Source organism: Triticum aestivum, chromosome 7A (genome assembly GCF_018294505.1).
Source record: "Triticum aestivum cultivar Chinese Spring chromosome 7A, IWGSC CS RefSeq v2.1, whole genome shotgun sequence".
NCBI classification, from domain to species: Eukaryota; Viridiplantae; Streptophyta; class Magnoliopsida; order Poales; family Poaceae; genus Triticum; species Triticum aestivum.
This window is the reverse complement of record NC_057812.1, coordinates 341,592,026-341,607,820: the sequence shown is the minus strand read 5'-3', so window position 1 is coordinate 341,607,820 and position 15,795 is coordinate 341,592,026.

Genomic DNA, 15,795 nt, shown 5'->3' with positions numbered 1-15,795 from the left:
TGTCATCATTCTTATTGCATTACTCTGTTTCTCCATGAACTTAATACACTAGATGCATGCTGGATAGCGGCTGATGTGTGGAGTAACAGTAGTAGATGCAGGCAGGAGTCGGTCTACTAATCTTGGACGTGATGCCTATGTAATGATCATTGCCTGGATATCGTCATGATTATTTTAAGTTCTATCAATTTCCCAATAGTAATTTGTTTACCCACCGTTTGCTATTGTTCTCGGGAGAAGCCACTAGTGAAACCTACGGCCAACGGGTCTCTTTATCACATATTTGCCTTTGCGATCTACTTCTCCTTTGCTTTTATTTTCGGATCTATTAAACCAAAAATACAAAAATATCTTGCTGCAATTTATTCTTATTTATTGTATTTGGCGTTCGATCTATCAATCTACTACAACTTTATCTCATGTTCGTTTGCCTATCTTGAGGCGCTGTACCCGGAAGGGATTGACAACCCCTTTAACATGTCGAGTTGTGAGGATTTGTTATCTGTGTGCAGGGGCTGTTTACATTGTGTTGCTTGGTTCTCCTACTAGTTCGATAACCTTGGTTTCGTAGCTGAGGGAAATACCAACCGCCGTTGTGCTGCATCATCCCTTCCTTTTTGGGGAAATACCGACGTAACCTCAAGCGACATCAATACTCTTTAGAGGACGACGATCTCAATGTCTTTACGGTCTTTGAGACCTTTTTCTTCAAATAATCGACGCAAAAGGCCGCTGCGTGACCTCACCGAAGTCAACCACGTTGCTGTGATAAATCCCTGGAACGATATGGCAATAACTTTTACTGCCAATGACGAACCAAGGGCCAGATCAGTCCGAGCAGCTGCCGCCTTGGTCTTAAACCCAATTGTGGATGGCTTAAGGCTCACCAAGGTGCTCATGGACGGCGGTAGTGGACTGAACCTCATTTACGAGGATACGCTCCAAAAAATGCAAATGGACAAAAGTCACATTGAGCAAAGCTGCGCCACCTTTCGGGGCATTATCCCATGTCAAGAAGCACGAAGCTCAGGGAAAATTAAGCTTGATGTGGTGTTCGACACGCCGGAGAACTACAAGTCCGAAGAGTTTCTCTTCCATGTGACACCTTTCAATAGCGGATATCACGTCCTGTTGTGGCGAGACGCATTCAGATGCTTTCAAGCTATACCCCATTATGGGTACATGAAGCTCAAAATGCCAGGGCCCAATGGATTTATCACTATGACTAGTGATCTGGATATAGCACTCCGCGCCAAAAACAAAACTGTATCCTTGGCCCTCGAGGCACTATCCAAGGCCCTCGCGGCCGTGGAGTTGACCACTCTGCATTCTATAGTGGACAAAGATGACGTAATCCTCGATAATAGGCCCAAGTCCACTTCTTTCGAACCAGCAGACGAAATAGTTAAATTTCAAGTGCACCCAATGGATCCTAACAAAACAGTAGCCATTGGAGCACAGCTGGATCCGACAGTCGACGTCGCCTTGTGAGCGTTCCTGTGCGAGAATTGGGACATTTTCTCCTGGCATCCTTCGGATATGCCAGGAATCCCACGCAGACTGGCCGAACATAGCCTCAACATAATAAAGGAGCTCAAGCCAGTCAAACAAAAGATGCGGCAATTTTCCAAACCTAAGCGACAATCTATGGGGGAGGAGCTATGTAACACCCACAAATGCGGCTATATCTCCCACGTGTCGGGGGATGACTTAGAGGCATAGCCGCATGGTAGTTTTGTCGCAAGAGGGGTAATCTTCACACAATCCCATGTACTGAATAAGAAAGGGATAAAGAGTTGGCTTACAATCACCACTTCACACAATACATAAATAAATCATACATCATCCAAATACACTCAAAGACCGACTACGGTCAAATCCAACAGAAAAGGAAGATAAACGCCAAATGCTAGATCCCCGATCGTCCCAACTGGGCTCCACTACTGATCATCAGGAAACGAAACGTAGTAACGTCCCAGATCCTCGTCGAACTCCCACTTGAGTTCGGTAGCATCACTTGCACTGGTATCCTCGACACCTGCAACTGTTTGGAAGTATCCGTGAGTCACGAGGACTCAACAATCTCACACCCGCGAGATCAAGACTATTTAAGCTTATGGGTAGGGTAACGTAATGAGGTGGAGCTGCAGCAAGCACTAAGCACATATGGTGGCTAACATACGCAAATAAGAGCGAGAAGAGAAGCAACGCAACGGTCGAGAAGCTAGAAGTGATCAAGAAGTGATACTGAAACTACTTATGTTCAAGCATAACACAAGACAGTGTTCACTTCCCGGACTCCGCCGAAAAGAGACCATCATGGCTACACACGCAGTTGATGCATTTTAATTAAGTCCAGTGTCAAGTTCTCTACAACCGGACATTAACAAATTCCCATCTGCCACATAACCACGGGCACAGCTCTCGAAAGTTTATACCCTGCAGGGGTGTCCCAACTTAGCCCATCACAAGCTCTCACGGTCAACGAAGGATATTCCTTCTCCCGGAAAGACCCGATGAGTCTCGGAATCCTGGTTACAAGACATTTCGACAATGGTAAAACAATACTAGCAAAGCCACCCGATGTGCCGACAAATCCTAATAGGAGTCACACGTATCTCGTTCTCAGGGCACACCGGATGGGTAGGACGTCGGGTTGGCATAGACCCTAGTTACCCAGGGGGCGCCGGACATCGCCCAGTTTGGACCAACACTCGGAGGAGCACTGGCCGAGGGGTTTAAAATAAAGATGACCCTTGAGTCCGCAGAACCCAAGGGAAAAAGGCTTAGGTGGCAAATGTTAAAACCAGGGTTGGGCCTTGCTGGAGGATTTTTATTCAAGGCGAACTGTCAAGGGGGCCCCATAACCCCAACCGTGTAAGGAACGCAAGATCAAGGATGTCACATCCCTAGTTCTGGTCTGTCCTGTGCCTGCTTCCATCTGAGCATCATGTCTATATTTTCGAAACTTGAACTGAGGAATTTTGGAAGCCTCAAAAACTTAAATAAAAGAGGGGCAAAAACCCTAGAAATCTCATTCATTGCTCCAAAATGCTCTTCTTAAATGTTTGATAATTTTTGGTAAGGGTTCTGGTCCCAACCAAAATATTGAACATTTCTAAGGAATTATTTTTGGGACTTTGGATTTAATTCATTAGCTATTTGAATTTGAGTTATATTCATATAATTAGAATATAATTTCAAATACCCCTGAAATATTTTATAAGCTTTTGGAAGAGTCCATCTAGCAATATAAAATATTCAGAGGAGTTTTTGGCATTGTTTGAATTATTTAAAATTCAAAACAGTGGCAAAATAAATTAAATAAAACAAAACAGAAATAATAGAAAGAGAGAGGAAACCTACCTGGGCCACTTACCCGCAGCCTACCTGGCGCCACCAACCGGCCCAGCCGGCCCAGCCCATCTCCACCCCCTCCCCTGTCGTCTTCCTCCCTCGCCAGAAGGACAGAGGCGAGACGTGGCGCGCGCCCGAGAGGCCTCGGCCACCTCCTGCTTCCTCCTCGACGCCCGGAGACGCCACGCACCTCCCTGCTTCTCTTCCTCACTCTCCCGCGTCCTCATCCCCTCCCTCTGGACCGCTCCCCCTCCTCTGGCTCTCTCTTTCCCTCTCTCCCCTGTGATCCCCGAGCGCAGCTGTCACATCCCTAGCTCTGGCCTGTCCTGTGCTTGCTTCCATCTGTGCATCATGTTTAAATTTTTAAAACTTGAACTGAGGAAGTCAGAAGCCTCAAAACCCTAAATAAAAGAGGGGCAAAGAACCCTGGAAAATGCATTCAATGTTTTCAAAATGGCCTTAAATAATGTTGGTTATATTTTGGCAAGGGTTTTGCACCAAACCAAAAATAATGAACATTTTTGAGGAATATTTTGAGCATTGAATTTAAATCATTACTTTATTTGCATTTGGAACTATATTCATAACTTGTATAGAATATACTTCCAAATACCCTGAAACATTTTATGTGCTTTTGGAAAAGTCCATTAAGCAGCATAAATATTTTCAGAGGAGTTTTTGGCATTGTTTGAATTATTTTTTAAATTCAAAACAGTGGCAAAACAGATTAAACAAAAGAAAATAGAACTGAAATAGAAATAAAAGAGAGAGAGAGAAGGAAGTTACCTGGTCTCACCCGTGCAGCCCACCAGAGCTGGCCCAGCTCCATCTGGCCGGCCCAGCCCACCTCCTTCCCCCTTGTCCTCTTCCTCCTCTGCCAGGAGGACGAACAGAGGAGAGGCGTGGCGCGCGCCCGAGAGGCCTCGGCCACCTCCTGCTTCCCCCTGGCCACCTCCTGCTTCCTCTCGTCGCCCTGGACCCCGTCCGCGACGCCACGCACCCTCCCAGGCCTCGCACTCTCCCCGTGCCTTCTCCCCCCTTTCTCTGGCTCCCTCTCTCCTCCATCGAGCGGAGCCCCGTCGCCACCGACGCCGTTCGCCGCGGCCACCACCACCCCCTCTCCTCCCCGACGCGCTCCCGAGCTCCGCAGTGCCTCCCTCGACCTCCTCGACGTCTCACGCGACCAGAAGGGCCCCGAGCAGCCGCCATCATCATCATCTCCAAGCTTCGGCCCCGGTGCCTTTCTCCGTCGATTCGGCCACTCCGGCGCGCCCCCGAGCCCACTAACCCTCCCTGCAGCTCCGCGGTGAGCTTTTGACCCGATTCCCCCTCTCCCCGTGCCCTACCTCCCTCTCTAGCCACCGTTCACAACGAGCCGAGAACCCCACGCCGCCGGCGATGTCGCCGCCGTCACTGCAGCCAGCAAGGCTCGAAACCGAGCACGGCACCGTGCTCCTAGCATCTTCAGGAGCTCGGTGAGCCCCTTAGCCATCCCTCCCGTCCTCTGTGGCCTCGCCCCGCTCGAACCCGAAGCTCCGGCCACCCCAGCCGCGGCCACAGCCACCGCTGGACGCGCCGCGTCGCGGACGTTCTAATGAGCCAAACCGCGCGCCAAACCATCGCCCCTAGCTCAAATCCGAGCCGCGCCGCCGTGCGGAATGGTCACCGCCGGCGATACTCCGGCGACCGCCGACGTGGCACGCTTAATTAGTGTTAATGACCCAACTAATTAAACCCACAGCCACTGACAGTGGGCCCCACCCCTGGTCAAACCCCAGTCAGCGCTGGGTTTGACCGGGATTAGCTCCTGTGTCACTGACGTGTGGCCCCCACACGTCAGGTTTGACCTGGGGCGCCCAGTTGACCCTGCTGACATCACTGTGACGTGGGGCTGACGCAATAAGTATTTTCTGGATTTAAAAATAATCAGGAAATTCCAGAAAAAAGTTAAAACTTCAATAAATCATAGAAATTCAACCGTAGCTCCAAATTAAATAATTTATATATGAAAAATTATCAGAAAAATTCAAGGAATCCATCTGTACCATTTTCATGCATGTTAGAACAACTTATCACTACTGTTTAGGACAAATGAAGTGAATAACATTTAAATAACCACATATGGAGTTTGAATTTGAATCTTGGATTCAAACCAACTTCATTTAATCTGGTTTTAGGTGCATTAGCCCAAAACACATTCATATTGCTATGTCATAGCATGCATCATATTGTGCATTGCATTGATCGTGTTTTTCTGTATTTGCCGGTAATTGTCCCCTCTCGATAGACGTGTACCGACGATGTGATCGATGACACCGATGAAGAGCTATATTATCTTCAGAAGTGCCAGGCAAGCAAAACCCCCTTGTTCATTCCGATAAAATCCCACTCTCTCGCTCCTGCTCTTTTTTACTGCATTAGGACAACAACGACATATTTGTTACTTGCTGCGGTAGCTGAACCCTTTATCCTTTGCATGACCTGTCATTGCCACAGTAAATAGATGAAACCCACTAGCATGAGTAGGAGTTGTTTGAGCCCTGATGTGCCTACTCATTCATGCTTGTTTGTCATGCCTGCTACTGCTTAGAGTTGAGTCAGGTCTGATTCATCGGGGATGAATCAGAGGCGTGTGAACATGTCCTACTGTGTGTGAGCTAAGTGTGTGAACACGATTTGGTAAAGGTAGCGGTGAGAGGCCATGTAGGAGTACATGGTGGGTTGTCTCATTGCAGCCGTCCTCAGGAACTGAGTTCTGTGTTTGTGATCCATGATCAATTACTACCACACATTGGGCTCCGGGCGCTCCAAGCTCTCTCGACTTATTAATCAACATGATCTCTGTCCAGGAGTTGCAACTAGTTTCTGGTGTTTGTAGGTAGTGTTAGTAGTCTACCAAGTGGCACCCGGTACAGGTGGGCTTGGGACAGACTAGGCACAGTGGCACGGTGTACCAAGTGGCACCCGGATGGTGGGCTTGGGAACCCTGCTCACATTGTTTGGGGCCGTGAGCGACACCCCGGCCGGATCTCCTTGCGGATGGAACCCGAATAGGCGATAAACCTGGACTAGAGACTTGTTCGGTTAGTCAGGTCGTGGCCGACTCCCTCGCCCGGCTTCCGCTTGAAGGTTGCCGAGGTACATGATGTGTACAGGGCGATAAGTGGCGAAAGCGTGTGTGAAGAAGTACACCCCTGCAGGGTTATCATTATCTATTCGAATAGCCGGATTCCTCGGACATGGAAACTTGGACCCCTTGCATAGTTCATAGACAAGTGAAAGTGGATACTCTAAAATACGCAAGATAAGCGTGAGTGCTATGGATGGTGTTCTCGTAGGGAGACGGGAGCGGATCCATAGTGGTGTATTGATATGGTGAATATGTGGACTCGTGTGCGCCACCTCAAAAGAGTTACTTGCAGTCGTAGTTCAGGTTAGCCACCGAGTCAAAGCTGGCTTGCTGCAGTCAAACTCCACCACCCCCTTTGTTGATAATGATGCATGTGTAGATAGATCTGATGTAAGTCTTGCTGGGTACATTTGTACTCACGTTGCTTAATTTATGTTTTTGCAGAGAGACTTCAGTCTCGCTAGTAGTACCGCGTGGACTTCGACGTTTAGCTTGTTACCTCAGCTACGATCTTGTGCCCTCGGCAGGATCTGATAGATAGTCAGGCTTCTCAGCCTTTTTCATTTATAGATGTCTGTACTCAGACATGATAGCTTCCGCTTGTGCTTTGACTTGTATGCTCTGATTGTTGGGTCATGAGACCCATGTTTGTAATGTCTCGCTCCTCGGAGCCTATTGAATAAACTACTTGAGTCGTAGAGTCATTTTGTGATGCCATGTTGTATTGCACATATCGAGCATATTGTGTGTATGTTATTGAAATGCTTGGTATGTGTGGGATCTGACTATCTAGTTGTTTATATTTAGTAGCCTCTCTTACCGGGAAATGTCTCCTAGTGTTTCCACCGAGCCATGGTAGCTTGCTACTGCTCCGGAACACTTAGGCTGGCCGGCATGTGTCCTTCTTCGTTCCTGTGTCTGTACCTTTGGGGAAATGTCACGCGATGAATACCGGAGTCCTGTTAGCCCGCTACAGCCCGGTTCACCGGAGTCCTGCTAGCCCAGTGCTACAGCCTGGATTAACTCGCTGATGACCGACACGTTTGATGCTGGGTCATGGATGCCTGTCCCTGTAAGTTTGTGCCACTTTGGGTTTACGACTAGCCATGTCAGCCCGGGCTCCTTATCATATGGATGCTAGCGACACTATCATATACGTGTGCCAAAAGGCGCAAACGGTCCCGAGCAAAGGTAAGGCGACACCCGTGGGAATACCGTGCGTGAGGCCGCAAAGTGATATGAGGTGTTACATGCTAGATCGATGTGACATTGAGTCGGGGTCCTGACAGCAGCCGTCGCCGCCGTTCGCTATAGCCGCAGCCACCAGCCCTCCCTCGCCCCTCCGCCAGTTCCATAAGCTCCGCCGTGTCGTCCTCGACTTCCTCGTTGAGCTACGCAACGCCGGACGCCCTGAAGCCTTGCTAGTGCCGCTGTTTCCGACCTCGGCCGCCGGAGATCCCCCTCGATGCTTCGCTCGCTCCGGTGCCTCCCCGAGCTCGCCGAGGCCACCGCTACACCCGCTGTGAGCTCCTGTGCTGTTTCCCCCTCTTCCCTGGCCCGATTTCTTCCTCTAACACTGATGTCGTCGCGGCCGAGAGCTTCTCGCCGCCGGCCATGGCGCAGCCGTGGCCATAGCCGCGCATGCCCACGACGGAGTGCTCCACCGTGCTCATAAAGCCCCCAGGAGCCCAACACACCAACCAGCTCCCCCTCCCGCGCACCGAAACGCCAAACCCGCGGGTGCCCGAACTCCGGCCGCCGCGGAAGTGCTCGTCGCCGTCAACTCAGGCCATCCCAGCTGCTGTCGCTGCTACCACTAGACGCGCAAGAACGCCAGCAAGCCGTAGCAACAAACCGCGCTCAAAATGGAGCCCCGTAGCGTTTTTCCGAAACGCTCCGCCGTCGTTTTGGTCGCCGCCGGCGTAACTCCGGCGAGGGTGACGTGGCAGATTAATTCGAGCTAATGACGCACTTAGTCAACACCTAGTGACACTGACAGCAGGGCCCCACCCCTGGTCAAACCTCAGTTAGCGCTGGGTTTGACCGGGATTAGCTCCTGTGTCACTGACGTGTGGCCCCCACACGTCAGGTTTGACCTGGGGCGCCCAGTTGACCCTGCTGACGTCACCGTGACGTGGTGCTGACGCCATAATCATTTCTGGATTTAATATTATTCAGGAAATTCCAGAAAATGCCTAAAACTTCTAAAATTCATAGAAATTCAACCGTAACTCCAAATGAGATAAATTATATATGAAAAATTATCAGAAAAATTCAAGGAATCCATATGTACCACTTTCATGCATGTTAGAACAACTTATAGCTGCTGTTTAGCACAAATCAATTAAATGGCATTTGAATAATCACATATGGAGTTTAAATTTGAATCTTGTATTCAAACCAACTTCATTTAATCTGTTGCTAGTTGCATTAGCTCAAAACACATTCATTTTGCCATGTCATGATCATGCATCATATTGTGCATTGCATTGATTGTGTTCCCTTCTATGTTGCCGGTATTTGTCCCCTCTCGATAGACGTGATACCGATGATGCAATCGTTGACACTGATGAAGACTCAATGTTATCTTCAGAAGTGCCAGGCAAGCAAAACCCCCTTGTTCATTCCGATACAATCCTACTCTCTCGCTCCTGCTCTCTTTTACTGCATTAGGACAACAACAATTCAACTGTTACTTGCTGCGGTAGCTGAACCCCTTTATCCTTTGCATGACCTGTCATTGCCACAGTAAATAGATGAAACCCACTAGCATGCTCTGATTGTTGGGTCATGAGACCCATGTTTGTAATATCTCGCTCCTCGGAGCCTAATGAATAAATTACTTGAGTCGTAGAGTCATGTTGTGATGCCATGTTGTATTTGCACATATCGAGCATATTGTGTGTATGTTATTGAAATGCTTGGTATGTGTGGGATCGGACCATCTAGTTGTTTATCTTTAGTAGCCTCTCTTACCGGGAAATGTCTCCTAGTGTTTCCACTGAGCCATGGTAGCTTGCTACTGCTCCGAAACACTTAGGCTGGCCGGCATGTGTCCTTCTTCGTTCCTGTGTCTGTCCCTTCGGGGAAATGTCACGCGATGAATACCGGAGTCCTGTTAGCCCGCTACAGCCCGGTTCACCGGAGTCCTGCTAGCCCAGTGCTACAGCCTGGGTTCACTCGCTGATGACCGACACGTTCGATGCTGGGTCATGGATGCCTGTCCCTGTAAGTTTGTGCCACTTTGGGTTTATGACTAGCCATGTAAGGCTCTTTTTACTCCTTATACCTCATGCCATTCTGATCTGAGTCATCTTATCTTTCCTGCGGGGTTAAGGAACTAGGCTTTCTCCTCTTTCTATCAGGATCACGTGTTACTGATCTGTACACTTGTAAGATTGTTGGACTTAAGCCTTTGTTCAGTTCCTACTACTTTTGTATGTTACTGACGATCTCGAAACCTTGATATTGTGCTTCTGAGTGGTTATGCCACCATTTTTGTGAATGTCTCAAATCTTTTCTGAGCATTTACAGTCGTTATGCTGTCCGAGTCATCCCAGGTTTCTAAGTAGTCTGATGCATTTGCAAATCCTTTCTTCCCGTTTCAATGTTCCCATGGGCCAGATTAACCACACTAATCAGTGAGTTGAGGTACTCCGTTACCTTGACATATATGTTGGAATAATTATTATGACCCTAGGTGTTTTAGGGAGTCACCTAGTAATCTAGCAACGTTTTGTGTTCCCAGTGTGAAGATTCTGGCCTTTATTATCGAAAGCATCCTGTGATGCCATTTAGTTAGTAGGCATTCTATTCCTGGGTTCTTGAACCCGAGATTCACTCTACTACTTCATGTTGATAGTAATTGCTAGTGCCTTTAGGATATTATTAACCTTTGCGATAGTCCTTGAAGTCCGTGGTATCTTCTTCTTCCAAATACCATGAACTACTTATGGCAGAAGTTCCTCGTTGAACTGAACGATCACAACCAGAGTGCTCTTGATGAGTTCTCCATTATATATTGTGACTCTGCCAGTCCTACCTCTCTGCATGGGTTATCTGGAAGAAATGTTGATCTCGCTCGACATACTAATCTATGCATCCACAACTCAGAAAGTTATATGTTCTTTTGAGTTGTCGCTCTGTAGTTGTATTTGACCCTTGTCCAGCAGTTGACAGTCAAGTTGATGTCGTGCATTCGTGTTCACCGATGCTCGTTATTCTTGTGGTCCGTCAAGCCATTCTATCGCGGAATGACTAGGAGAAACAAACTCCAGTACCTCATCCATATCTAGGATTGGGTCAAAGTAGTTGTATTCCGCAGATCAAATGCCAATCCAGTTTTTGTTCTGTTCTACCTTGGAGTATTACCATCTTTATATCGGGATTGTTATAGGAATTGCACACCATCCTATGAACTCTTGGTACAGTGATACTTCTTGCCATCATTAGTCATTCCTCGGTCTTCGTGTTGATGCAACCGGAATACCGACAAATGAATTGTGATGTGTGAAGTCAATACTCCTAGCAACCCCGTTGCTTGGTAGTTAAAGGACAATAATTTCATTCTTAGCATGTTGGTTATCGAATCATCATTCTAAGATTGATCGTGCTACCTAGTCCATTCTCCTGGTTCACTCCTCGATCGATGAGTTAGGATTATTTCAAGTCCTCACTCATTTGATCATACCGTCTTGCCCTCAAAAGCGAGATTGTTCTCGAGCTTAGTAACATACCGGTGGTTCGTGATTTTCCGAATATCTTCTCGGAAGTATTACCATGTTGTCACCTGACCGCTATGTTGAGCTCGTGATCAAGTCGGGTTCTTGTGAACCACCCTTTCTCCAAGAATCTGTGATGGATATCCCGGAGCTAGTTGGTTAAGCTAGACAACAACTTGGAGAGTTGGAAGATAAAAGCTTGTCTGACTTAGTTCATGTTAAGGGATATCTTTCTGTGTATGTGTGTGTGTTGAAGAAAGATGATATCTTCATTAATTGGTCCTTGTGATCAGTTGTTGGACCTATTGTCCTACCCCATCTATAATTTGAGTATGGGCTATCATCCAATCAGACCAGAACCAACGATATTCGTAATGTTGTCTTACTCGTGGTTGATCCCTCGAGCATACACCATTATATCTTTTGGGTTTGACCAATGCTAACAGTTGTTCTCTTAACTATGGAATTCCTTTTAAAGGGAAACCCGGAAGAATTGTTGTTGAGCCCATTGACAACATCCTTATCTCCTCCATGATTTTGTTGAACATTAAGCTAGTGTTGGAAACTTTTGAAAGCATTTCTTCATGCTAACTCATGAAGTATTTGTTTGATGAAAGGAGTGACTTCCTCTTATACATGTGCATTTGGTGAAAGTTGCCGCCGTGAATTTGAGAAAGTTAGTTTTGCTTCCTCTGGAATCATCCCAAGTCAGTCATGCATACGTGCGAAGTATTCTGTGGTCTGGAGATTTGCAACCTCCATTCTATATGTATATCCTAGCACACCAAGCCACTGATTGAGTTGTTCAAAGATAAAGGAGTCTGTCCAAGGTGAACTCTTTGGACTTCCACGCGTGGAGACTTCGATGTCATTAATGATGGTTCCCCTCCTGAACTCGGTAGTGTTTTATTATAAGACTACTTTGTGGTCATGCTTGTCTTGGACATCGTGTTCACATGTTGTAGCCGAACCAGCTCATGTTTTGGAGCTTACTATCGTAGTTCATTCCCCGAGAATCTCGCAACGTCATCTCGTCGATTTGTGTTGCAAACTTTCATTTTTCTTCCTAGACTCGATGAGTCTGGAATATCCTGACACCAACTAGATCTGAATCTCAGGCAGATATGATGGTTTGGAACATTTCCCAAGAACTATAATATCGGTCCCTCGAAAACCGGTAAAGTGGATGTCGTGGCCAACACACCCAGCCGGAAGACCTGTTATTATAATATCTTGATTGAGGAAGTTGGCCACCTCCCCATAGGGATTTCGTAGGATTTACTCCCTAGTTGCCCCTATGGATTTTGTGTTCCCGAAGTCCGACCTTTTACTTGATGTTCTAGTTATCAAACCATATCTATGAATGGGATACACTAGCACATCAAGGAGAACATTAGAAGCGGAGTGCTAAATATCTCTCGGTCGATCATCCAGATTTTATTTCCTTGGCCTCGCTAAGGTGAAATCTGAGAAAGTGTTATCCTCCTTCGCATTTGCATCGTCCATCGCTATTCATCATGGTAGTATGTTGTGTTGTCAGCACCCTTGACGCGGTTGTTGATAAAACCTTGATGATTATGGAAATGCTCAAGTTCTTGAGAGCACGCACAAGCGCTACGTGTTACCATCGGCTCTAACTGGATTCCTCTCAGTTTCCTCGGCAATGCTATGACCTATTCAAACAGTGAATTCACTCTCTATTGTTGGGTTCTTCCCCAGTTACCAGAATCATTCCCATCATTTGCATTTTGTTCCCAGCTTGCACCGCCAATGTGCCATTCTACCATGGGTCTCTTCCATTTCCGGTGATAAGCAAATTCATCCATTGCGTTGTCTTCAACAAGGTAATCCACATCATCCAAGTCCGAGTATGCCATTCTACCGCCCCCCTCCAAACGATCGTTGTGAATTGCCTTAGGCTGGTATGAAGAGTTTCAATGATCTCTGAATCAAAAGTAATTCTTTTTGCCACTTAAGATAATAATCTACGAATCACCCTCCTCCAGGATGTTTCGTCGTGGTATCATGGCAATTCAACTCCTCGCTATGTTGACAACCGATCACCACATTCTTAAGTCTGGAATTGTTGTCTACCTAGTGAACCTCGTCACCTGCTCCACTCCATCCCTCTAGAGGTATGCTTCGTCTCTCAGCTCGAGAGATGTTGCTATGTCACATTCCGTGAGTTAATCCTGAGTTGTTCAACCTTCGAGAAGACCGATCCTTCTAGAGTCTTCTTCCCTCCATGTCATGTTGACAGGATTTCTCAGAACAAGACTTCAAGACAATGATGGTGATCGAATCAACGTTCAACTGAAGTGCACCCTGGATCGTGAAGATTATACTAGTCTGCGTTACCCTTCACCTTACCCTACGCTTGAATCTCGAGACGAGATTCTTGTTTAGTGGGGGTGAGTTGTCACATCCCTAGTTCTGGCCTGTCCTGTGCCTGCTTCCATCTGAGCATCATGTCTATATTTTCGAAACTTGAACTGAGGAATTTTGGAAGCCTCAAAAACTTAAATAAAAGAGGGGCAAAAACCCTAGAAATCTCATTCATTGCTCCAAAATGCTCTTCTTAAATGTTTGATAATTTTTGGTAAGGGTTCTGGTCCCAACCAAAATATTGAACATTTCTAAGGAATTATTTTTGGGACTTTGGATTTAATTTATTAGCTATTTGAATTTGAGTTATATTCATATAATTAGAATATAATTTCAAATACCCCTGAAATATTTTATAAGCTTCTGGAAGAGTCCATCTAGCAATATAAAATATTCAGAGGAGTTTTTGGCATTGTTTGAATTATTTAAAATTCAAAACAGTGGCAAAATAAATTAAATAAAACAAAACAGAAATAATAGAAAGAGAGAGGAAACCTACCTGGGCCACTTACCCGCAGCCTACCTGGCGCCACCAACCGGCCCAGCCGGCCCAGCCCATCTCCACCCCCTCCCCTGTCGTCTTCCTCCCTCGCCAGAAGGACAGAGGCGAGGCGTGGCGCGCGCCCGAGAGGCCTCAGCCACCTCCTGCTTCCTCCTCGACGCTCGGAGACGCCACGCACCTCCCTGCTTCTCTTCCTCACTCTCCCGCGTCCTCATCCCCTCCCTCTGGACCGCTCCCCCTCCTCTGGCTCTCTCTTTCCCTCTCTCCCCTGTGATCCCCGAGCGCAGCCATCGCCGCCGTTCGCTATAGCCGCAGCCACCAGCCCTCCCTCGCCCCTCCGCCAGTTCCATAAGCTCTGCCGCGTCGTCCTCGACCTCCTCGCTGAGCTACGCAACGCCGGACGCCCTGAAGCCTTGCCAGTGCCGCCGTTTCCGACCTCGGCCGCCGGAGATCCCCCTCGATGCTTCGCTCGCTCCGGTGCCTCCCCGAGCTTGCCGAGGCCACCGCTGCACCCGCTGTGAGCTCCTGTGTTGTTTCCCCCTCTTCCCTGGCCCGATTTCTTCCTCTAACACCGATGCCGTCGCGGCCGAGAGCTTCTCGCCGCCGGCCATGGAGCAGCCGTGGCCATAGCCGCGCATGCCCACGACGGAGTGCTCCACCGTGCTCATAAAGCCCCCAGGAGCCCAACACACCAACCAGCTCCCCCTCTCGCGCACCGAAACGCCAAACCCGCGGGTGCCCGAACTCCGGCCGCCGCGGAAGTGCTCGTCGCCGTCGACTCAGGCCATCCCAGCTGCTGTCGCTGCTACCACTAGATGCGCAAGAACGCCAGCAAGCCGTAGCAACAAACCGCGCTCAAAATGGAGCCCCGTAGCGTTTTTCCAAAACGCTCCGCCGTCGTTTTGGTCGCCGCCGGCGTAACTCCGGCGAGGGTGACGTGGCAGATTAATTCGGGCTAATGACGCACTTAGTCAACACCTAGTGACACCGACAGCAGGGCCCCACCCCTGGTCAAACCTCAGTTAGCGCTGGGTTTGACCGGGATTAGCTCCTGTGTCACTGACGTGTGGCCCCCACACGTCAGGTTTGACCTGGGGCGCCCAGTTGACCCTGCTGACGTCACCGTGACGTGGTGCTGACGCCATAATCATTTCTGGATTTAATATTATTCAGGAAATTCCAGAAAATGCCTAAAACTTCTAAAATTCATAGAAATTCAACCGTAACTCCAAATGAGATAAATTATATATGAAAAAATATCAGAAAAATTCAAGGAATCCATATGTACCACTTTCATGCATGTTAGAACAACTTATAGCTGCTGTTTAGCACAAATCAATTAAATGGCATTTGAATAATCACATATGGAGTTTAAATTTGAATCTTGTATTCAAACCAACTTCATTTAATCTGTTGCTAGTTGCATTAGCTCAAAACACATTCATTTTGCCATGTCATGATCATGCATCATATTGTGCATTGCATTGATTGTGTTCCCTTCTATGTTGCCGGTATTTGTCCCCTCTCGATAGACGTGATACCGATGATGCGATCGTTGACACTGATGAAGACTCAATGTTATCTTCAGAAGTGCCAGGCAAGCAAAACCCCCTTGTTCATTCCGATACAATCCTACTCTCTCGCTCCTGCTCTCTTTTACTGCATTAGGACAACAACGATTCAACTGTTACTTGCTGCGG